At 38.8% G+C, this 23,290-nt stretch overlaps 1 protein-coding gene across 1 annotated transcript in view; it reads left to right on the forward strand.

Moving 5' to 3' along the window:
• FRAS1 (Fraser extracellular matrix complex subunit 1) overlaps positions 1 to 23,290 on the forward strand; it is a 452,220-nt gene that overhangs the window by 139,193 nt on the left and 289,737 nt on the right. The gene's annotated exons all lie outside the window — the stretch shown is intronic.

The following is a 23,290-nucleotide window of genomic DNA, read 5'->3' on the forward strand; positions in this document are numbered from 1 at the left end:
TGCATGTACCCCCAAAACCAAGTCAAAGGAGCTTAAGAAAGGGACAGGCTGGTAAATCAAAGAAGTCAGTCTGAATAAATTATCTGCACAAAGGCAAAAAAGGTCTGTCCTAAGGCAAGCAGAGAATAAGAATGCAAGGATATTAGGATTTGGAAGCAAACCTGACTTTTACTTCTTTGAAAGTGGTGTGGAGCAAACCTAGGGATAGAAAAGTCTCCATAACTGCACTTATTTATTCCTTATGTTCATGCCTTTTACTATACCACATCTCACACACTCACACGGTCAAACATGTGATATCAACTTAGAATTTCCAACACTGAGCTTAGCACATAATAGGTACTTGAATTCACTGAAATATAGATTCTGCTTACTGTGACTGAGCAAATAACAGTGGCTTATGTGCTAAGGTTGAATTCCCTGAGAAATAAGTTCTGGAATGGAAATTGATATATAAGTGTTTTATTGGAGAGTGTTCTTGGGGAAAACACTATGACTATCAGGGAAGCAAAGTTGAGCAGAGAGAGAAGGTGCATTGTGACACAGTCACAACAGAGGCTTCAGCCAATCACATGGGAGCTCTGGAGTTGGGATGGTGACTCCTAGCTGGCCGTGCATCTAGGCAAAGGAGCCAGGGTTTTGCACCTCTTTATGGACTAGTCTCTGGATGCAGGCTGATCCAGGGAGAAATAATATTGTGGGACACAGACCGCTTCAGCCACAAGCAATTCCTCCCCCACAATCCTGGCAGCTGGGAGGAGAAGGAGTATTTCCATCCTGAAGAGAAAGATCTAAGTGGCCTACCATGATTAGAATGTGACTCCACAATTTTGGACACCCAAGTTCCTTCTGTTTTGTAGATCCATACATCCCTCAAGGTTGTATGATCAACAAGGTTTGTCCCCACATTTGCATTGCAAGAGAAAGGGCAGAACGTGAACATATTTCTCTTCCTTCTATCATTCCTTCAAGTGCTTTCCACTTGGGCATGACCCAGAAGTTACACACACTATTTCCATTGACTTGGCCATTGGCTAAAATGCAGTCAGGTGAACACACCTGCAGCAAAAGAGGCTGGGACATCATTTCTTTATTGTCTGTCTCTATAAAACACAAGTGAAGGAAACAAAATTATAACAGTAGCTATTTGGGGTCTTTTTTCTTGTCTTATTTTCTACGTTTTCTGGAGTAAGCACATAGAGCTTTTGTAATCTGGACAAATATTATTAAAATGTATAAGACATATACTTGACTGCTAGGAGAATATGGACCCTTAAAGGGTGATTTTTTTTTTTTTTTTACTGGATTCTGTATCCAATATGGAGACTACAGAGAAGAAGAAGTTGGTAGACAGTTGCCCAAAATGGCTTTAAATAATTTTTTAAATTCATTAACTCCGCAAACACTAACTGAGTGCTCTTCTTGGGCAGGAAAACATTTTTCTCTATTGCTTTTGTTCAGTTTTCACTGGTCATCACCTCTCTGACTTGCCAAGGTCAAAAGTTAGTCACCTAGAAGTGGGGTGCTTTTTCAAGTTAGAAACACTTGTGTATAATTCTTGGGTCTCAAATGTGCACAGATAACTTTAATAGGTGGTAGGTTCATTATTTATGGTTGCCACTGAATTTAGCATGGAGCTGTAACTCAGGAATAAGGTCTGTGCATCTTCAGGAAAGTAGTTGGTTCTGGAGAATTTGATGGGAGGAGCTGACTTTTCTGCTATGGCTCCTTTTGTAGACTGGATTGATGTAGCTGAAAACAGCAGAGGAGTAAGAGGGTAAAAATGTCTCCTTTCTTAAATCTTGCTCCATCTCCTAGCCAGTACACTTGTGTTCTATGACTTGTTTAGGCAAAGGTACTGTTACATTCTATCAGTCATAAATCTTCTTGCTTAACCCGATAGCATCTTGTTGGGTTAGGAATAATCTAAATTCTGTATCTGTCTTGAAGTTATCAACAAGCCTGTCATAAATTGTTTTGCCACATGCACGTTTAACACATAAATCAACTTTTGAAAAATGTTTAAGCAAACAGAAGTTGAGAGAATGGCATAATGAACCGCATGTAACCTTCATGTGGCTTCAAGAACTGTTAACATTTGCCAATCTTGCTTCATCTGCTTTTCCCATTTTTAATTTTTTAGCTGGAAATTTTTAAAGCAATTCCTTCATTATAGTTGAACATCCTACATACATCTTGATAAAAGCAGCACAGTTTGTGGGTACCTCTCAGATTTTCTTGAGACCTGCCTGTGAAAAGTGTTTTTGATTTTACAGCAGAAATTTCCCTCAAGCCAATAGGTTGCTTGTGCCAAGGCCAATTAATTTACTCATGCATAACTGAGAAAAACAGCCCTGTACTGTGTGCAAGTGAGTTGTGCAGCTTTACCTGGCCGTTGCTGGCTGTTTATTTTAATTTATCTCCATGCCCAGAACATTACTAGCCAGTCCTATCTTGACAACCTTGGATGAACTGAGGGGCCTTTGTCATGGAATTAGGGGACAAAAACCAGCCTTCTTTGCACAAAGGCTGTCCTCCCAGTTGTTATGATCTAGGACCATAGTCTGTGTTCCTGGAGATTAATGACTATGTCAAAGGTGCCTTTCCCCCCATCTCTAAAGCAGTCAATCAGGAGCCAGTTGGTAAACCTGCCTTTCTGGATGCTAAGTGTCAAGGTGCAGAAACAAGTGAGGTTTGGGGTATACCTGATGCCTATCTCAGACATACTGTGTAACTTCACCCTGGTCTATAAAATGTTTGTTTTAAAAAAATTTTAATTGTGGCAAAATACATATAACATAAAATTTACTGTCTTTATTATTATTATTATCATTATTATTTTAAGATGCAGTCTTGCTCTGTCGCCAGGCTGGAGTACAATGGCGCGATCTCTGCTCTCTGCAACCTCTGCCTTCTGGGTTCAACCAATTCCCCTGCCTCAGCCTCTCAAGTAGCTAGGACTACAGGTGCATGCCACCACACTCAGCTAATTTTTGTATTTTTAGTAGAGATGGGGTTTCACCATGTTGGCCAGGATGGTCTTGATCTCTTGACCTCGTGATCCGCCTGCCTCGGCCTCCCAAAGTGCTGGGATTACAGGCATGAGCCACCACACCTGGCCAGTTATTTTTAACTGTACAGGTCAGTAGTGTTAAGTGTATTCACATTGTTGTACAACCAATCCACAGGACTCTTCATCTTGCAAAATGGAAACTCTATGTCCATTAGATAACTCCCTGTTTCCTTCTTCCCCAATCCCCTGGCAACCCCCATTCTATTCTCGCTCTATGAATTTGACTACTTTGGGTATCTCATATAAGTGGAACCATACAGCATTTATCATTTTGTGACTGGCTTATTTCACTCAGCTTAATATCCTCAAGATTCATCCAATTTGGAGCATGTATCAGAACTCTCCTTCCTAAGCTGAGTGATATTCCATTGTATGTATTGACTACATTTTGTTTATCCATTCATCTGTTGACAGACACTTGGGTTACTTCCACCTTTGGGCTATTGTGAATAATGCTGCTATGAATGTGGGTATGCATAAAATATTTTTTAGTGAAAACTTCTTTCCTTATTCTGGAATTTAGTGCTTCTTATAGTTGGTGTCTTTCATTGGTTGAATCCTTTCCTAATCTGTTATTGTAGAACCTGTAATACTATGTCATTTCTCACAGATCCTGGGCTTTTTCTTTCCCTAACATCTGTGGCCACCACTTGGCACAGTGCTTGGGACATCGAATGTGCTTGGTAGATACTTATTAATGAATGAATGAATGAATGAACACAGTAAAATTAAATGAAAGGGAAACAAAAAGTTGTTCTTTCCCATGAAATGGTTTATAACTCAGACTTGTCTAGATTTGCCCCAGAATGCTTCTCTTGCAAATATCTGGCCCATGTTCCCACCTAAATTAACTCAGTATAGATGAATATAACTATTATTCTTTGCATTTTTGGTCAAGATGCACAAACACAACCCATATCTCTCTTGCTGCATTTCTTTCCATAGTTTGAACTTAGCTCAACATATATTCACTATAAATAATTAAATCAGTGCATAGATACATGCCTAAGGGAATGATTTCATGAATGAACCAACTAAGAATATATTATTTGGTGAGTGATCTATTTCTTGGAAACCCTCACTGTTATAGATAATACGGATAATAGGAAAGGAGAGAGGAACGGGTCATAGTTTATTTTCTCATTCCACAAATATCTGCAGTTCTGGGCCCTGGGGGTTCAGCAGTAAACTGTTCTTACTCTTAAGCCCTTATCTTCCACGGAGTGAAGCAGACATAAACAGAATGGTTTCCAGTTGTTTGTGGTGCCATGAAGCGAAATGGGAAGCTGTGATAGAGAATAATACGGGCCTACATTGGATAGAGCAGTCAGGGAAGACTTGGATGAGGAGGTGGAATCTTAAGAGTGAGAGGAGCTGGGTCAGGAGAAGAAGGGAGAGATTGTATCAGAGAAAAGAAACCTTCATGGCCAGAAGAAGGGAGAGATTGTGTCAGAGAAAAGAAACCTTCATGGCCACAGGAGAGTATGTTCAAGGAGATGATAGAAGACCAGTATGACTAAGGACATGTAAGGGATGAGGCTGGAACAATGTCAGGGGCCTGGCAGAACTGATGAGAAATTTAAGTTTTTTAGTCAGTCCTCTCCTGTCTCCTCTCCTCTCCTCTCTTCTCCTGTCCTCTCCTCTCCTCTCTTCCTCTCTCCCTCTTTCTCTCTCTCCCTCTCTCTCTGACACACATACACACACTAGTTGTGTTTATGTTTATATTTTACCAAATGAAGTATGAAAATTCTGTCCATCCTGGTTTCTCCTCTCTTGGACTCTTAAGAAATTTGATTGATTTTGGAGAATACACACATAGGGAGAGGGGAACTATCTTAGAAGGGTCTATGCTTAAAATACAGCACACTAGGCTACCCCAAAGCTCTCTTTTTGTGCATAGAGGGTAGAAAGTCTGGGGTATATCTGGAAATATGTTCACATGTGCTGTGATTTGTTCAACCTATTCTGAATTGGAGAAGAGTAGACTATGTATTTCTCAAGTGCAATACAGTTCATTATGTAAGCATTGCAGCACCAAGCCAGGAGAGGACAGTTGCAGATTGTGTGGAGATGGATTGTCAAGTACATACTGTTTGTCTTATGATATCTGATTGAAACCTAGGTTCTGACCTAGCTCTTGGATCTTATCTAATGGCTGATCTAAGAGAACTACTCTGTAGAATATTTGGATCCACTGTCATTCTGGCCCTACTCTTGAAATTGCAGAGTTAGCCCCAGAATCAGTCAAACCAGTCTTCCCAGAGGTATTGAAACAAATGCTGATCCAGTACTGTTCCAAACCCAGAGCCACCCGCTTGTCACCTGTGGGAAGGGACAAGAAATCAATTGGTTTGGGAGATTAGTGAGAAGGTGACACATGTAGGTTGCTTGCATCCAAATATTCTGAGTCTGCCTTCTTTGTGTGATTTTCCAAATATAAAATGTGATATTTCTTAGGAAATGATCATTAAAACAAATTCTTTACCCTTTCAATTCACAAAAAATGAACTTGAAGTTTACAAAAGACACATTTCTTTCTATTCTTATTAGAGGGAACATGGTATGTTTTAGGGTTCATTTTTCCCTAATATGGGATTTCAGCTCCAATATAATTCAGGAAGTACTTTTATGGTAATTATATTCTTTTGCTGGTTTTTCTCTTTTTCATCTTGGAGATGATTTTATTTTTTCATGCTATAAACCAAATGCTATTTAATGTTCTTATTAGGGAAGATCTATTAATATATCAGTGAATTGCAGCTCTACTTATACATCTATTATCAGAGTGAATTACTTGTTTGCTTAAGAATGAAGTTCTACTTCATTTAAGGCCATTTTTGTCTTTTAGCAAATGAATTCTATTTGAATTTTCATGGGTATGTTTTATTTCACACCAAAGACCTATTTTAGAAAATCAAAACATTGAAACTTTTTTAAGACAACAAAAAATGTATTATCTGCTTATAAACAGTGGAAGTAGAACCACAAATAATATATTTCCTAATTGCTTTTTCTTTTAGATATAGCAACAGTTGATCATGTGTAATGGAGATATCAGCCAGTTTCTAGGGCAGATAATACATATTACTAAACAAAAGTGTATTTTTAAAAAGCTTTGAAAAGAACCACCTGCCAGACCAGATTGATTAAGCATCTAAATAACATGTTGAATTTAAAATATATTTGTGTAAGATACCTGTTTCATCCTTGAGAAACAATAATAAACTTTGTTGAGAAGGTTGAGATTTCTCCAGAGTTTACTTGAGATGTCAGGATAAGTAATTGCCTCGCTGCTACAAATTTGGAACTTAACATTTTGTTGGGCCTATTTTTGCTGCCTCTCCATAGATAATAAATTTCATGAAGGATTTTTTCATTGGCAGAAGTTAGTTCCTTTTGTTTTCTCTGCAGAAAATAACTTGCTTTGCTCTGTGATAGGCAGGTATCCAAGTACTAATACTTTTCTTTTCAGTCTAGAATCAGGTAATGAAGGCCCATCATTCTCACTGACAGTGGGGATGACAGTCTTGCTAGTCACATATCCTCTAGTGCAACTCAAGGACAGGAACGGGGGCTGGAATTTTATCAGCAGGCTCAAGAGTCAGAGGGCAGGAGTGATGTGGACTGGAGTAGATGATTAACTCTTTGAAGACTCCTCTCATTTTATCATCTCCAAATTGACCAGAATCCTTAACACTGTTCTCTCATTTATCCCTTTGAATGATACAGACACAACCTATTTTGTTGATTCATACTTTCTTCTGCTTTTTCTGATGCAGTAGGTTAGATGTTTGCAGACGATAGCTTGTGGGCCAAATTTAGTCTATGATTGGTCAAATTCAGCCAAGAATGGATTTTACATTTTTAAATGGTTTAAAAAATCAGAAAAGTATTTTGTGACACATGAAAATGATATGTCAGTACCCCTAAGTAAAGGTCTATTGGAACATAGCCATGCTGATTTATTTACATATTGTCTGTGGCTTTTTCTCTACAACGTTGACAAAGTTGAGTTTGCATAGTTGAGTAGTTACAACAGAGACCAAATGGCCCACAATGTCTAGGCTGAGACAAGTCCAGGCAGTTCTCAAAAAATATGTTGTCTACTCTGAGTACAGCTACAATCTTGTTCTTACCTGTAGTGGCGATTTTTCTGTATTGTGGAAAAGGTACCAAATGGAGAAAATTTTAGCACATTTCTCATGTTCTGTGTAATCTAATTTCATTAATAGAACAATCAAAACAATAAAATATTACAGTCCGTTCAGACAGTAAATCTTCTAATCCGAAGGAGTGAGACTAGTACAGTCTTTGATTGTACCTACTCTCTCTAGCCATTTTATTTAGCAGCTCATCCCAAGAATATGGACATTTCTTATGAATGTTACTATGAAAATTTCAAGAATGCTAGTAGCATTTTTTTCTTTTTCTTTCTTTTTAAATAAATTAACACATGTTTATTAAAAAAATACTACAGGCTGGGTGTGGTGGCTCACAACTGACTTTGGGAGGCCAAGGCGGGCAGATGGCTTGAGCTCAGGAGTCTGAGACCAGTCTGGGTGACATGGCAAAACCCTGTCTCTACAAAAAATACAAAAATTAGCCAGATGTGGTGGCATGCACCTGTAGTCCCAGCTACTTGGGAGGCTGAAGTGGGAGGATGGCTTGAGCCCGGGAGGCAGGGGTTGCCATGAGCGGAGATCACGCCACTGCACTCCAGCCTGGGCGACATAGCCAGACTCTCTCAAAATAATAATAATAGTAATAATAATAATGATATATAACCAGTTATGTTTTTTAACTCAGGAAATGGTAATATAGAATTTATTATAAAGGCTAAATATATCAAATTTCTTAAATGTTCTCCATTAGTATTTTAAGGTTTTTTCCTCCTCTGTAAAACATCTTTACTTATTATAAATACTGTATGTACATAAAGCTAACTTGATGGTAAACAACTTCTGGGCTGATTATTGATAGGTGAAGTAAAATTACCTGAGGGTTTTTTTTTTTTTTTTGCATATGTATTAGAAACTTTAAAAAATTTGTGTAGGTTCTGTCGTTATTTATGCAGATCAGCTAAGTAAGATGCCATTTTCCGTGTTTATAAGAGCTGTTAGCTCAGAAATAAACCTGTTGGTATGCCTTAGAAGGGACCCTCATTCCCCAAATGCTGTTATTTTCTACAAATACCCAAGTATCCTTGCCAGGCTTCATTTCATTCTTCGCATTGTGTGGCTCACCATCCTCCCATTTTTAGATAGGGCTCTTATTAAACCACTCTGTGTGTGTTGAACAATGTGGTTCAGGGACACATTGTTCTACAGAGAGTTTTGCAGCAAACCTGCTTTGCTAATGAATACTTCCTCTTTCCTACATTTGACATGAGGCTTTGGGACAAGGTCACAACACCCCTGTAAGTCCCATATTGTGCGTCAGTCATGGGGCCAAAAATGGATAAAGACTGAAATAGTGTATTTTGGATGAAGCCCAGGAAACAAATTATAGTGTTCTGTCTTTAGTGGAATCATTCCTCAACTGTACTGGAAGTCTCAGGTTTATCCTCAGTGTGGCCAGATAGAACTTTCCCTGTTAACAGTGTGTGTGATTAGCCTCGTATAAGGTCTGGAAGAATATGGGTGAGCAGGGCAGAGCCGTGGAGCTCTGCCCTGGTTCCATCTGGACTATGTATTACCGGGCTCAAGGCGCTGGTTGATTCTGCTCAGCTCTGGAAGAGTTACGGAGTTATCAAGCCAGAACTTGGGAGGACTTCGGTGGAATCTACTGGAACACCACAACAGGATTCACTAGGATTCGGGCACTGGTCAGGAAGTTTTAATGGTCCAGTTTATTCAAAGTTGCTGGCTGCCCCCCTCTTCCCTTGCTGTCCACTGTGTGGTCTCCTGCTTAATTCATGCATGTGCATTTCATGTCACCGGTGAGCCCATGAACTTCCCCGGAAACTCATTGTCCTCTATTTCTGTAACAGCTAATCATTAGTGGGGCTTTGCACACAGCGACTTATCTGTAAATGTTGACTGCAGGGCAGAAAGAAAGGCTAAAAGTTCTCAGGAGAATGTTTGCCTATGCATGTATATGCTGGTAATGCTAATAAGTCCCAGCTAGACCTGGCAGTGAGTAAGTTCAGGGGCGTCAATTTAATTTTCTTGCTATTAGTAAAACAAACAGTAGATGGGATGGGTGGTGAGCTTAAATATCTCTCGCCATTTAAACCATCCATCCCACCTGTGGGTTGTCTGCAGCCTGCTCTTTTGTTGCGGTGGGTCTCCTAATTTGCTTTTCAGTACCTTTCATCTTATCATTGTTCTTGAAGGCACAGCTCTGCAAACCACATAGAGGCCTTTCAACTTCCCCTGCATTTTGTTTTATTCAGCCAATTGACTAGTACTGTCAGCTAATTGGAGTGGAAATGTAAAATGAAAGCTGTATTATTCAGCTGCCAAGCCTCCTCACTTGGCAGGGAGTGGGTGATGCTGGTAATTGTACCAGAAGTGTAATTGCTCTGGGTTCTGCCTCTGGATTTAACAATGAATCCTGGGAGGGTCTTCCTCTGAGACACTTGATACCTGCTTCTTTTCAGTGGCTTCCTGGCAAACAGTGAGGCTGGAAGCAAATCGAATGAAGCATTTTTGTGTTGTTAGAGAATACAACCAGTGTGTATTTTGCTGACTGCGGGAGTGGATTGCTTGGTCTGAGTACTGAGTCAGTATGTCATCCCCATCAGAACTGGCAGTTAATTTCCTCTTGGTTTGGAATGGGGATGGGATCCACATCCCTGGGGGTGAAGATGCTGAATTCACATGCCAGTTGTGGCCCATGGTGCCAGGGCGTTCTTGGGAAAAATAGCTGATGCAGAACAGAAGCCCATTTTGTAAACTAGTTATGAATGAGGAAAGGTTTACATGTCTGGAAAGAGTTGAGTAGCTTAATGGAAAAATAAGGAAAGTAAAATGTTGATGATTAGTTGATCATTAAAGTTGATCATCTTGGTGGTTTTGGCCCAGGCAGCTTTCTTTTCTTTCTACTTTAATTCATTAATCTAATGACGGTAGTGAACAACACTTTAGGGTAGATTACGTTGGCTTAGTACATGGGAACATATGGTATAGGTACTTCCATTCCTCTTCTCTGTTTTTTTTTTTTTGAGACGGAGTCTCGCTCTGTCTGAGCGACAGCGGCGCTGTCTGAGCCTGCGCAGACAGCGGTAATCTTTCCCATTTCACTTGCCAAACAGAGCTTCAGAATCCTCCTCAACATAGCACTTCAGATAACTATTTTCAGGGCTGGCATGTGTGATAAAACCTATTTATTACCTCTGACTTAGAAATTAGATTTCTATAATATTACATTTAATATTATATTTCTATAATATTTCTGCTTTGAACCCAAGAAATGGAAATAGAAGCAGCTAAGCAATTCTTATACTCTTCTTACTTGCCAAGATGAAAGAGGTTGATTGAATAGTGTTGTGTAGTACAGTTTTGTTACTATATTATTATTATTATTTTATATCATGTGGCTTTATGGAAAGCTTCCTCAAACACTTCCAGTGGAGGTAATAGTGGCAGTCCAAGTCAATTAGATCTATTGATCAGTGGCTCAAACCTGGTGAGAGCTGTTCTTCCTGAAACCAGTATCCCTTTTCATTTGAAAGATCGTGGTCCTTGACACCAATCAGTCCTATGTTCAAATCCTGGCTTCACCAGTTGTGTGATAACTGTCCAGACATTCTTTATGTTCTTGTTTTATAAAACAGTAGCGGTAGGGCCGGACGCAGTGGCTCAAGCCTGTAATCCCAGCACTTTGGGAGGCCGAGACGGGCGGATCACAAGGTCAGGAGATCGAGACCATCCTGGCTAACACGGTGAAACCCCGTCTCTACTAAAAAATACAAAAAACTAGCCGGGCGAGGTGGTGGGCGCCTGTAGTCCCAGCTACTCGGGAGGCTGAGCCAGGAGAATGGCGCAAACCCGGGAGGCGGAGCTTGCAGTGAGCTGAGATCTGGCCACTGCACTCCAGCCTGGGCGACAGAGCGAGACTCCGTCTCAAAAAAAAACCAAAAAAACAGTAGCGGTAATAACTACTTCATAGTATTTTTATGAGGATTCAATGTCACATATAAATACACATGTATATGTATGTATGCAATACGTCTATGTATGTCATATGTATATTACACCAATAATATACATGTGTATATATGTGTATGTAATAATTGCTCAGTAAATAGTAGCTATGAGGATGTGTGTGGGCATATAACTTTTGTTTTTTGAGGCAGAGTTCCACTTTGTTCCCCAGACTGGAGTGCAGTAGTGCGATCACGGCTCACTGCAGCCTCGACTTCCCAGTCTCAAGCAATCCCCCTACCTCAGCTTCCCATGTAGCTGGGACTGCAGGTGCGTACCACCGCACCCAGCTAATTGTTTATTTTTTGTCGAGATAGCGTCTCACTATGTTGCCCAGGCTGGTCTCAAACTCCCGGGACCAAGTGATCCTCCTGCCTCAGCATCCCAAAGTGCTGAGATTACAGGCATGAGCCACTGTGCCTGGCTGGCATACAACTTTTGTGATGACATTTTAAAATGTGGCTTGGGAGATTTTTGTGTTTGATTTTTAAAAAGCAGTGTCTCTGTGGAGATCATATTTTGAAAGGTACTCTTTCTAACTTGTTTGCACATTAGTAGTGGTCATATACTGAAATACACACAAAGGAAGAAATCCAGTGCATGATAAATTGCTTTACAAATTCCATGTGAGGGTGTACATTGATGACCTCTCTGAGAAACAGGTCATACAGGATGTGTCTGGAGCACAGGAAAGGTCTAAGGATGGATGTCTGAGAGCCTCTGTTCTACCCTGTGAGTGCTGAGCATGGTGCTAAGGAATCTCAGATGTGTTATCTGATACATCCCCATGACATTCCTCTAGGATTGATTTTGTTATTTTTGTTCTTTTTAAGAAAAAGAAAATGGAAGCTTGGTCAAGATACTTACCTTGCTTATGGTTCTGGAATTGTTAAGTTGGGGAACTACATTTGAACTCAGAGTTACCTGAGTTTGTAATCCATCTCAGGATTATGGACCACGTGGGCTAATCTCTAAATTTCATGGAGGAGGAACCTGAAGCCCAGGGAGGTGGTTTATCTGGTTTACCCAGCTTGGTAAAGGCAGAATCTGGGCCAGAATCCAGGTTCTGACTCCTGGTCCACGGCTCTTTTTCTATACTATGTTCCCTCTCTAATTATTTATTTTCCTTTGTTCCTTAATTGTTTCAGAAGGTCTTGCTTCTTTAACTATATTTCCGGATCAAGAGCAGATGTAAAGGACCAGGTTGTAGTCTTCTGTATCTGGGTTAGATTTTATTCGTCTATATCTTCCACATTGCTTACCACGTGATAGATCCTCAGTAAATTCTTGATGCCTTGAATTCTTCAAGAATTTAGAGTCTAAAATTCTATTTTGAATGAGGCATAAATATATACAAATACACATATTGGGGTTTATTCTTTAAGACATTCAGTTCATACTTGATAATAATGGCTCTCCATGTTACTGAATCCACTGCTTTGCCTTTATCCAGTCTGACAATTTTTATCTTTTAACATGTTCCTGCATTGTAATTATTGAGTAGGTTTATATGTACCTTACTATTTGCTTTCTATTTGTTACTCCTATTCTGTATATTTTCCCCTTTTTGTCTTTGAATCAATCCATTATTTTTTAAATATTTCAGTTTATTATTCTTAGCTTGTTAGTTAAACACACTTTTACTATTCCTTTAGTGGTTACCCTGGATATTACAACATGTGTGAATCATTTTATTTACCTCTTCTCAGCCATTACTATAACCTTTGAATTCTCCGTTTTTTCATCTATCTCCTATCTTGTGTGTTTTTATGCGTTTTGTGTTTACCCATATGTTAAATCCCAACAGATATTATTTTCGTTTTGTATAGTTATTACTTAGATCTACCTATATATTTACCCTATTATTCTAAATTTCTTCCTACATTACTGTGTTTCTATTTAGAGTCTTTTTCTTATTGCCTGGAGAACTTCCTTTCATATTGTTTTAGTTTGCGTCTGAAGGTGAAAAATTCTCACTGGTTTTATTAATTTAAAACATTTTTATTTCATTTTCATTCTTGAAAGGTGTTTGTGCTGGGTATAGAATTCTTAGTGATTGTTTTCATTCAGCAATTTAAAGATTCGTCTTCTGAGTTCCATCTTTTTTTTTTTTAATGTGTGTGGAGAAGTTACTATCAGTTTTGGCATTCTTATTTGAAAATAATTTCCTACCCCTCTGTGGCTTTGAAGAGTTTTCTCTTTGCTGTTCGTTTTTAGCAGTCTTATTCTGAAGTGCTTAGGTGTTGTTTTCTTTATTATTCTGATCGATATTCATAGCAATTCTTGAATTTATGGCTTGATATTTTTCTTCAGTTTTAGAAAATTCTTGACCATATTTTAAAAAAATTTTGTTTCCACCCATTTCTGTAATTTTGTCTTTAGAACTCAATGACTCATTTGTTAAACTTTGTAATGTGTTCCGTGAGTCACTAATTCTGTTTTCTGTTTTTTATCCTTTTGTTTTTTTCTGCTTCAGTTTAGATATTTTGTATTGACTTATATTCTTGTTTTCTTTAGGTACAGCCAGTCTGCCATTAAGCAAAATTAATTTTATTTGTTTGACTTTCCATGTTCTAGGATTTCCATTTAATTATGTTTGTAGATACTAGTTATCTGTGGAAATATTAGTAGTTATTGAACATGTTTCAAGATATGTATCTATTGTATTTCATTATCTTTATTAATTTCTGAATAAAATAGAGTACAGTCTTTCCTTGACTAGTTAAGTCCCTGGATAATTCAGTGTATATTATTACATTATGATAAAGTGCTTTGGGTTTATGTGTAAAATAGAGTTAGGATATATAATCAGATTTTTCACTGACATGCATGTCTGGACATTTGAAAGTCATGTGAAAGTGGGACAATTTTTCTTGGTGCAGTTATGTCTTACTCCTATGACATCCAGCATTTAGGACCCCTGTTCATTAAATGCTAGAATCACCTCTAAACCAGCAGTCTTCAAAGCAAATTTTTAAATGCCTCTTGAGATGGTATAGCCTCATGTAGGAGACTTGGTTAATGTTACATCATGAGGCTGAGTCACTGGCAATGAAACCTTGAACTCAGGGCCTCTGCCAGGTTTAGAAACACATTTAGTAGGATGTGGCTTTAACCTAACTGAATGCGAGTGTTAGTACAACTCTCAACCATTTAGTGGATGGTCAGTTTAACTGGCCAAGGGGCTGGCTAGAAGAAGACTTAGGGATTGGGAACATGCAGCAGAGCTTCAAATGATATGACACAGCTGTGGCATGCCAGATCACAATAGCATTGGCCTGGCATTCAGTCAGAAGTAGAGAAACTCTTTTAGAGCAAAGGTCTTGACTGAGATATTAATCTAGAAGGCAAGATCTCAAACAGCATAGGTTGAAGATGGCCATTGCAGCAGCAAAGATTTTCAAGGGCTGTATGTTGAACTGAATGCTGTCATCCGTGTATCCGACTTTTCAGCAATGACATCACAAAATAGTTAGCAATTCTCTAAATTTGAGAATATTTGCCCATCTATCCATCCATCAACTCATTCAAAAACATTAAGTGCCTGCTATGGTTTAGTCACTACAAGAATACAAAGCTACCTATATATAAATAAATTGTCCCTACTCTTAGGAAGGGAGAGAGACAAGTCGAAAACTAATTATAAAATGAATGATAATGATCTAGTGGAGGAAGATGCCAAGAAAATAAATAATGTTAATATGAGAGATAACGGTATAGCTATAATTTAATTTCATGTGCAAACATTTTGAATGTTTACTTTTTTCTGCCCATTTGCCTTAGGAATATGAAATGAAGTCTCTGGGAGCTAAATTAATAGAGAAAGAAAGAAATTATAAGGCAGAGATGAGTGGATCATGAGTTCAGGAGATTGAGACCATCCAGGCTAACACAGTGAAACCCTGTCTCTACTAAAAATACAAAAAATTAGCCAGGCGTGCTGGCGGGCGCCTGTAGTCCCAGCTACTTGGGAGGCTGAGGCAGGAGAATGGCATGAACCTGGGAGGGGGAGCTTGCAGTGAGCTGAGATCACACCACTGCACTCCAGCCTTGGATGACAAAGCGAGACTCTGTCTCAAAAAAAAAAAAAAAAAATTATAAGCTTAAGCTACAATAAAGTCTCCCTAATATCTGGATTACTTAAAGTGGAAAGATGAGGCAGATGTTTTACTCATAGTGGAAATTCTGTGGTTAACATCTCTGGGAATTTATAATGGTTAATCTGTCACTGGGGTTCTCTTAGATCAGGCTCTCACTATTACAGGATTATGTTACTACAAGGGGAAAACTGGGTGTAAAAAATAGAAGAGTTACAGAACTGAACCTGTATTTCTATTGCTTCAGAATTTGGAATGAAGAGGAGCACATTCTCTGGGTATTTTATTCTGTATTTTGAAGATATCCTATTTTGTGTGTGTATGTGTGTGTACCACTCTAGAAGTACAGTTTCTATAGCACTCAGTAGTGGAATGTGTACCAACATTTAAGCAATGGAAAAGTTATCTTCTTCTTATCTTGGAAACTGGAAATTCCAGCAGGGATTTTCTATAGGTCTAAATGCTACACCTACTCCCTCTGTCACAGAAAATACCATGATCAACAGGCTTAGATTGTGGCAAGTGACCAAGCTCATAGCTAACATTTATTGAGTACTTCCTAAGGACAAGTCACTGTGCTGATACAAGTACATTAGCTTATTTCATCTTTATTGTCACCTGATTGGGTCCAATCTTACTCTTAGTTTGCATATTAGGAAACAGAGAGTCAGAAAAGCTAAGAGATTTGTGCAAGGTCCTAAAGCTAAGAAGTAAATGAACTTATTCTACCATGTTAGCATTGCTACCTGACTTAGTGTGGTGTGTACCCTATGTTCATAAACCAAGCCTGTGGGTATGGAGGTGGGTTTGGTGGGAAAACATAAGCCTTAAAATCAAATGGACACTGGCTGAAATATAGGCATTAATATCATCAGTTACAAGCTTTGGGATATTACTTAACCTCTCTGAACCTTGGTTTCCTTGTCTGTAAAATGGAGATGATAAAATCTATCTCAAAGGTTTTAGGAAGAAATAAAAATGTGAAAATGCCAAAGAATCTGGAAACCAGAAGGTGCCCTCTTTGTCCTTGTTTGTTTTTTTTTTCCTATGTAAAACAAAACTGAGAGGACTAAGCCTGGCTTTGTGGAAGCAGGTGGAGCTTTGAGACATGAGGTAGGGGAATATTTACTAAGTGAAGGAGGCAGAAAAGGCCAATCTGAGGAAGTGATATTTCAACTAAGACCCTGAGGATGTGTGGAAGTTAGATTAAGAAGGGTGGGAGTATGCTGTTGCAGGCATGCAAACGTACTGGGCAAGTAAGTCACTTAAGCATCACAGTCCCTTTATCTGTAAATGCAGGTAGCACTGCCCTAGTGTGTCCTGCCTGGGTAGTGTGTTAAAGTCAGAGAGTAGAAGTAAGAGAGATTTGAAATGATAAGACTGCTATACAATATAAGGCATTGTTATTGATATTATATGATAACAGCACAGAATTAAAAAAAAAAAAAAAAGTTGAGTTTGAATCCCAGATCTAGCCGCTCCTATTAATAGCTGAGCTCTGGACAATTCACTCTGCCTTTTCACACCTCATTCCCTCATTTATAAAATCCAAGTCATGATGTCAGTTTCACAGGACGCTGTGAGAAGTGGTACCATCATGAGTATGTGGAGGACCTGGGAAGCACTTGGAGGTAGCTTGTCCCTTTCTTTCCATCTCCCTGCCTCCACCCTTGGTACTACACTGTTCTAAGACTTCTCTACCAAAGCATGATGCTAACTTACTATGCTGTTCAGGGTCTCTTGCACAAAGACATTTTTAAGCTATAATTAGCAGCAATCTTTTCATCTGTGATTCACGCTGTTGTTTCTGTATACAAGTTGATACTCTTAGAGCCATGCCTTCAGGTTTATCATTTTAAGACAGCTGGAGGAGGAGATCAGGTACAAGCTAATCATGCCAGGATGCTGAAATGGGAAACTACTTAGGTTTTTGATGTGTAAAACAAGAAACTTCTTAAGGGGGTATTATATGAAACCAGCCTTTGAAAGAGGTCTCAAACAGGAAGTGGATCACAATTTTGTTTTTTAATTAACCTGTATTTGCTCCTCCTGAAAGGAGAGAATTTAATGTAAATACAAAGTCTCACATCTTTTCTTAACGATGAGTGTCCTCTGCTCCTTTTTATTTGGGACAGAATGAGGAGCTTTACATGAACTTTAAATTGAGAACAAATAGAAAAGGTATTGTTTATCAAAGCTGTCTGAAGAAGGGCACTTGGGGAAAGAATTGCACTCTAAAATAACTTTATGAAAGTTATTGATTCGTTTCTTTATGGTTCCCTGACAAACAAGGACCATTATTTCTGTGCCCAAATGGGAGCTGGGTCAAAGAACCCTTTTTTATAGATTATCTTTCCTGAAAACCAGACTTGTCAGGAAAATGAACCTCCAGAAATGAAGACATGAGACTTAGTTGAATATTGCGTCCTGTTCGCTGCTTTGAAGGGCAAGTAGGAAACACTGTTAATTTTCAGAACTTTTGCTAAGTACAAGAAGGTTTGGGGATAGCTCAGGAAATTTAGATAAATTGCTACTGTTATGTATTTGCTAAGTGGTTTTTATTTAAATTCCCTCCCCCATGACAGTTCAACTCCGTAGACCAGAGGTCATCTATCTATAGTAGGCTGGGAAAAAAAGCATAACATTTTTGTTTTTTAGCTTATATTTTATTTTATTATTATCATTTTTTGAGATGGAGTCTCACACTGTTGCCAGTGCTGGAGTGTGGTGGCACGAACTCGGCTCACTACAACCTCCGCCTCCCAGGTTCAAACGAGTCTCCTGCCTCAGCCTTCTGAGTAGCTGGGATAACAGGCACCTGCCACCACGCCCAGCAATTTTGTTTCTATTTTTAGTGGAGATGGGGTTTCACCATGTTAGCCAGGCTGGTCTCAGACTCCTGACCTCGTGATTCACCCTCTTTGGTCTCCCAAAGGGCTGGGATTACAAGCGTGAGCCACCATGCCTGGGCACCTTATATTGTAAAAGTAACTCCAAAAGATCACATAAATTATATATATAAAAATTATATATCTTTGTTGTTGAAAAATGGAAAATACAGATAAGGATAAAGGAAAACAAAAAATCATCTGGAACTTACACACAGAGTTATCTATCCCTCACTTACGGGTTTATATAATTCCACAGTTTGTTTCTATGCACATAGATATATTTTTGTCACAAAAATATTATATTCTACATACTGTTTTGTAATTTGAAAACACAGCTTTTGGGGAACTTTATACTTTCTTTCTCACTTTTAGTCTAAGAAGCCAAGGGAATTTAAAATGAGATGAATTAATCAATAATTAAAGTAGGGTTATTACACCATTTAGATGAAAGAAAATTTATGTTGACAGTTGATATACTGCTCTTTAGAATTCTATAAATAATTCTCCCCCCCCAGAAATTTGAGTACTGATTAAGGATATATTTATTGTTTATTTTTAGCACTAATCAAATATTCAGTAAATACTTACCCAAGTGAAACAAGTTTTTTTTTAAAGCACCTTGCTATTACTTTGAAGTATTTGGGGATGAAGGCATTATATTATCTGCAAAAACATTTTATTCATATATTATTAAAAATATTAAAAGCTGTTTACAATTATATTTTGATTGCTTTTTAGGCTTGTCATAATCTAATCCTTATCTATCTTCTAGTGAAAAGCTATTTTAAGAGTATTTCTTTTGCTGAGTGTGTGTTAGATTGGAAAGGAGGACTTTAAAGTGTCGGAATTGCAATAGCAACGTGGAAAATCTGTAAAACTTAGTTTACAATGTTATTACTTTGGATTTTATGGCTTTATCCAAAGTTCTAGCTATTGAGGAACTCTAGCTTCCCTGCTTTCATAAAGCAACTTTATGTGACCATATAATTGATTTCTAAAGATTTAGACCTGAAAAACATGGCCATGTGTCCAGGCCTTGGTAAAGAACTCATTTCACTTAAAATTAACCATAATACATTATTTAGTTTCATGGAGATATTAATACAAGGAAGTTTTTTTTTTTTTTGAGATGGAGTGTTGCTCTGTCACCCAGGCTGGAGTGCAGTGGTGCGATCTCGGCTCACTGAAAGCTCTGCCTCCTGGGTTCACGCCATTCTCCTGCCTCAGCCTCCCAAGTAGCTGGGACTACAGGCTCCCGCCACCATGCCCGGCTAATATTTTGTGTTTTTAGTAGAGATGGGGTTTCATCGTGTTAGTCAGGATGGTCTCGATCTCCTGACCTCATGATCCGCCCGCCTCGGCCTCCCAAAGTGCTGGGATTACAGGCGTGAGCCACCGCGCCCAGCCAATACAAGGAAGATTTTTGATAGGTCCAACACCTAGATGAAGAAAATTTTTCTTTAAACATAGTTTGACATCAATGGAGTAATGACATTCAACGTTATAAAGATTTTGCAGTGACATCATTTAAACATTGTTTTCTCAAGCTCTCACAACCTAACTGGAGTATCTCAATTCTTATGAATAGATAAGGTATTATCTATTGTGTGCAGGTAAACAAACTCAGGGTTGATTATTAATTAATTCAGCCAACATTCAGAAACTGTGCTAAGTGAATTTTGAGATATACAAAGAGGAATCAAATGAGATCTCCTTGCTTGAAGAGTCATAGTCTGCTGGGAAGACAGATATGTAAACATATCAGGAAGGCTTCCTAAGCCCAGATACATTTAAACTTTGAATTAACATAAAGAAAAAGTGTGGTTTTGTGAATGAAAGTGAACAACCTACTCCATGTTCTTACAAGATACTGTTTACAGTTTAGGAAGCCAAGTCTAGTGACTGAGGACTGCTTAAACGTATAGTGGACTGCTTTGGGTGTCACTGTCAAAATAATGGAAGTGCAGAGAAGAACTTCACCTCAAGAAGTAAGAATGTTGCATCTGGAGAGAATAAATATGACTGGCACTTAGAGTCACACGAAGTTTAAAGGAGTACATATAAGCTGGCGTGGCCAACCAATGTCTAGGTCAAAGACATGGCTCATGATTATGCTAGCTTAGAGAGATAGAGACTTTTTGAATTTTCCAAGTAGTCTTGAAAACTCAATGTATAGATTCATTTCTCTCTTATTCAGCAATGTTCTGGATCCTCTAAATGCTAGGGTCCTAATTAAGTAATGATTTCTCTCTGCTAGGTTTTACTTATGTAGACTGGAATGAGAAGATGGGAAACTCAAAGTACTTATAGGACTGTTTTCCCTTTGAGAAAATGAAATAGAAGACATTGCTGAATGCCTGTGACATAATAGAAAACATTTGGATTAAAAATAAATTACATTTAATGATCCCTTAATAAGTGCCAGACACCGTTGACTTATCTTTAAATACAGCATCTCCTTTGATGCTTTCAATAAACTTATTGAATATGTACTTTCTCATTTCTATTTTACAAATGAGGAACCTGGGCATGGACGTGTTAACTCAATAACAGACTCAGTTAATAAATGGTGTCACCAGGATTCAAACCTGGTCAGTCCGTCTCCAGAGCCTGAGTCCTTAGGTCTCCTAAGAACTCTGTGAACTTGGGCAACTGGTTCAATCTCGCTCATCCTGTTTTCTCATCTGTAAAATCAGAATCATAATAATAGTGTCAGTTTCATAGGGTTGACATGTATGTAAGGGCTTTGTGTAGCATTGACTACAGATACTTTCTCCAGCTTTGCAGGAAGATGGCAGAGGTGGGAAAAGCCACCCTCCCTCTATTCCACAATTGTCCCTGTGATCAGCACTTCCTGCTCCCAGAGCGGGGAGCGTAAGTAACTGATCAATAAATAATAGCTGCTGGTTTTGTGAAGTTGTCATTTTTATTTAATCTGTATCCTGAAACCAAGATTGTTTTCTTGAAATCAGCAGGAAACATACTACCTTGTGCTTGGGAATAAAATTTGTTTTTCCTCACCTTCTTGTCCTTGCTCTTTGGGTTTAGAGTAGACTGTAGTTGTCACACTATTGCCAAATTTGAAGAATGTGCAATAGCAATAAAAAGAAAGAAATTCAGAGGTATTCTAAACCAAGTTCTGGTGCTTTTCTGCTTCGATTCAGTATTTTTGTAAATCAGACATTGGGAATGTAATCTCATCTCAGATAGATTATATATTTCCTAAATGACTTTGGAGAGGCCCCAGAGTTTGAAGCACATTCCCCGAGAGGTTATGAATTTAGCTAGCATTTTTTGACTTTAAAGGATGATTTTATTTTTTGCTTGGAAATGTTGTGCATATCCATGTAAATCTACACCAGTGTTGGTATATTAGTCTTGGTTCTCCAGAGAATCGATAATATATACATATATGTCCTATTGGATACCTCTCTAAGACAGAGGGAGAGAGATTTATTTTAAGGAATTGGCTCATGCGATTGTTGGGACTGGCAAGTTCAAACTGTATTATAGAGCAGATCAGCAGGCTGGAAACTTGGGCAGAAATGCTATATTTTAGTCTTGAGGCTGAATTCCCTTTTTTTCCAGGAAACCTCAGTTAGTGTGGTTAAGGTCACTAACTGATTGGATGAGTGCACCCGTATTACAGAGGGTCATCTCCTTTGCTTAAAAGTCAGCCGATTGTTCATGGTACTCTCCTCAACAAAGTACCTTCACAGCAACTTTGAGACTAGTGTTTGACCAAAGAAGTGGGCACCATAGCCTAGCTAAGCTGGCATATGAAATGAATCATCACATTTGGTTTTTGCCATTTTGTGTGAAAATGTCCATTGCTAGCATCCACCAGTTTCTAGCTCATCTCAGCTCTAATTGAATGCTGGTGTTCTCAGGATTCTGTCAGGAGCTTGGAAACTTATCTTACTCTTCCCTAAAGTATTTTAGTAGGACTTCAACTACTGGTTGACTGAGGAAAACAGGGTGAGGAAGTTGAGAAAGGAGGGAACAGGTCTTCATTAAGCAACTTAGGAACTATGACCTCTTGCTTCCTAAGGATCTGTAGTGTGCCAGGCCAAGGAGCGTTCCCACTTCAGGCACCCACAGTCTGGTCCAGTAAGGCTAACAGGAATATAAATGAGTACAATAAAGTGTGACAGGGCCGGGTGCAGTGGCTCATGCCTGCAGGCTCAGTATTTTGGGAATCTGAGGTAGGCAGATTGCTTGAGCCTAGGAGTTTGTCACCAGCCTGGTCAACATGGTGAAACTGTCTTTACAAAAAATACAAAATTTTTCTGGGTGTGGTGGTGCATGCCTGTAGTCCCAGCTACTTGGGAGGCTGAGGTGGGAAGATCACTTGAGCCTGGGAGGTTGAGGCTGCAGTGAGCTGTGATCATGCCACCGCACTTCAGCCTGGTGACACAGTGAGACCCTGTTACAAAACAAAACAAAACAACTGTATAATAGTGCATGCAGGAAAAAGTGAGGTCACAGAGGGCTAGTGAAGAGCTATACCTGAATGGCAGTTAAGGGTTAGGAATGATTCATCTCTGAGGTGTTGAGACTAAGAAGAAGCTTCTTGGTTGCAAACTCTTCTCAGGAAAAGTCAGGGAAGAGTAGGAAGAGTCAGGGGAGAATGAGATATGAGACCAGGAAAGAGGAGGCTGGGGTTGTCCAATAGTGTTGACCAAGTTGTCAAGGCCGGGGAGACAGGGTCAGCTTATGGGGTCTGCATTTTATCTCATCAGAGGTAAAGATGAGCCATGAAATAGTTGTATTTATTTATTTATTTTTTGGCTTTGAGGGTTTTTTAAATTTTTTTTTTCCAATAGAATTTTTGGGAACAGGTGGTGTTTACATGGAGACGTACTTTAGTGATGATTTCTGAGATTTTGGTGCACCCATCATCTGAGCAGTGTATACTTTTAAACCAGAGAATAACATGGACAGCACTCTTCAAAAAGATTTAGTGTTTGAAATTTAGCCAAATAGTATGGCTGCTTTCAATTCTAATAGGAATTTGGGTTAGGAAATCTCTGGGAAAATGAACCTGAGGACAGTCCATGGGATCTTTAGTGTTTCAATTTG

This window comes from Mandrillus leucophaeus, unplaced genomic scaffold (assembly GCF_000951045.1).
Source record: "Mandrillus leucophaeus isolate KB7577 unplaced genomic scaffold, Mleu.le_1.0 Scaffold75, whole genome shotgun sequence".
Lineage (NCBI taxonomy): Eukaryota > Metazoa > Chordata > Mammalia > Primates > Cercopithecidae > Mandrillus > Mandrillus leucophaeus.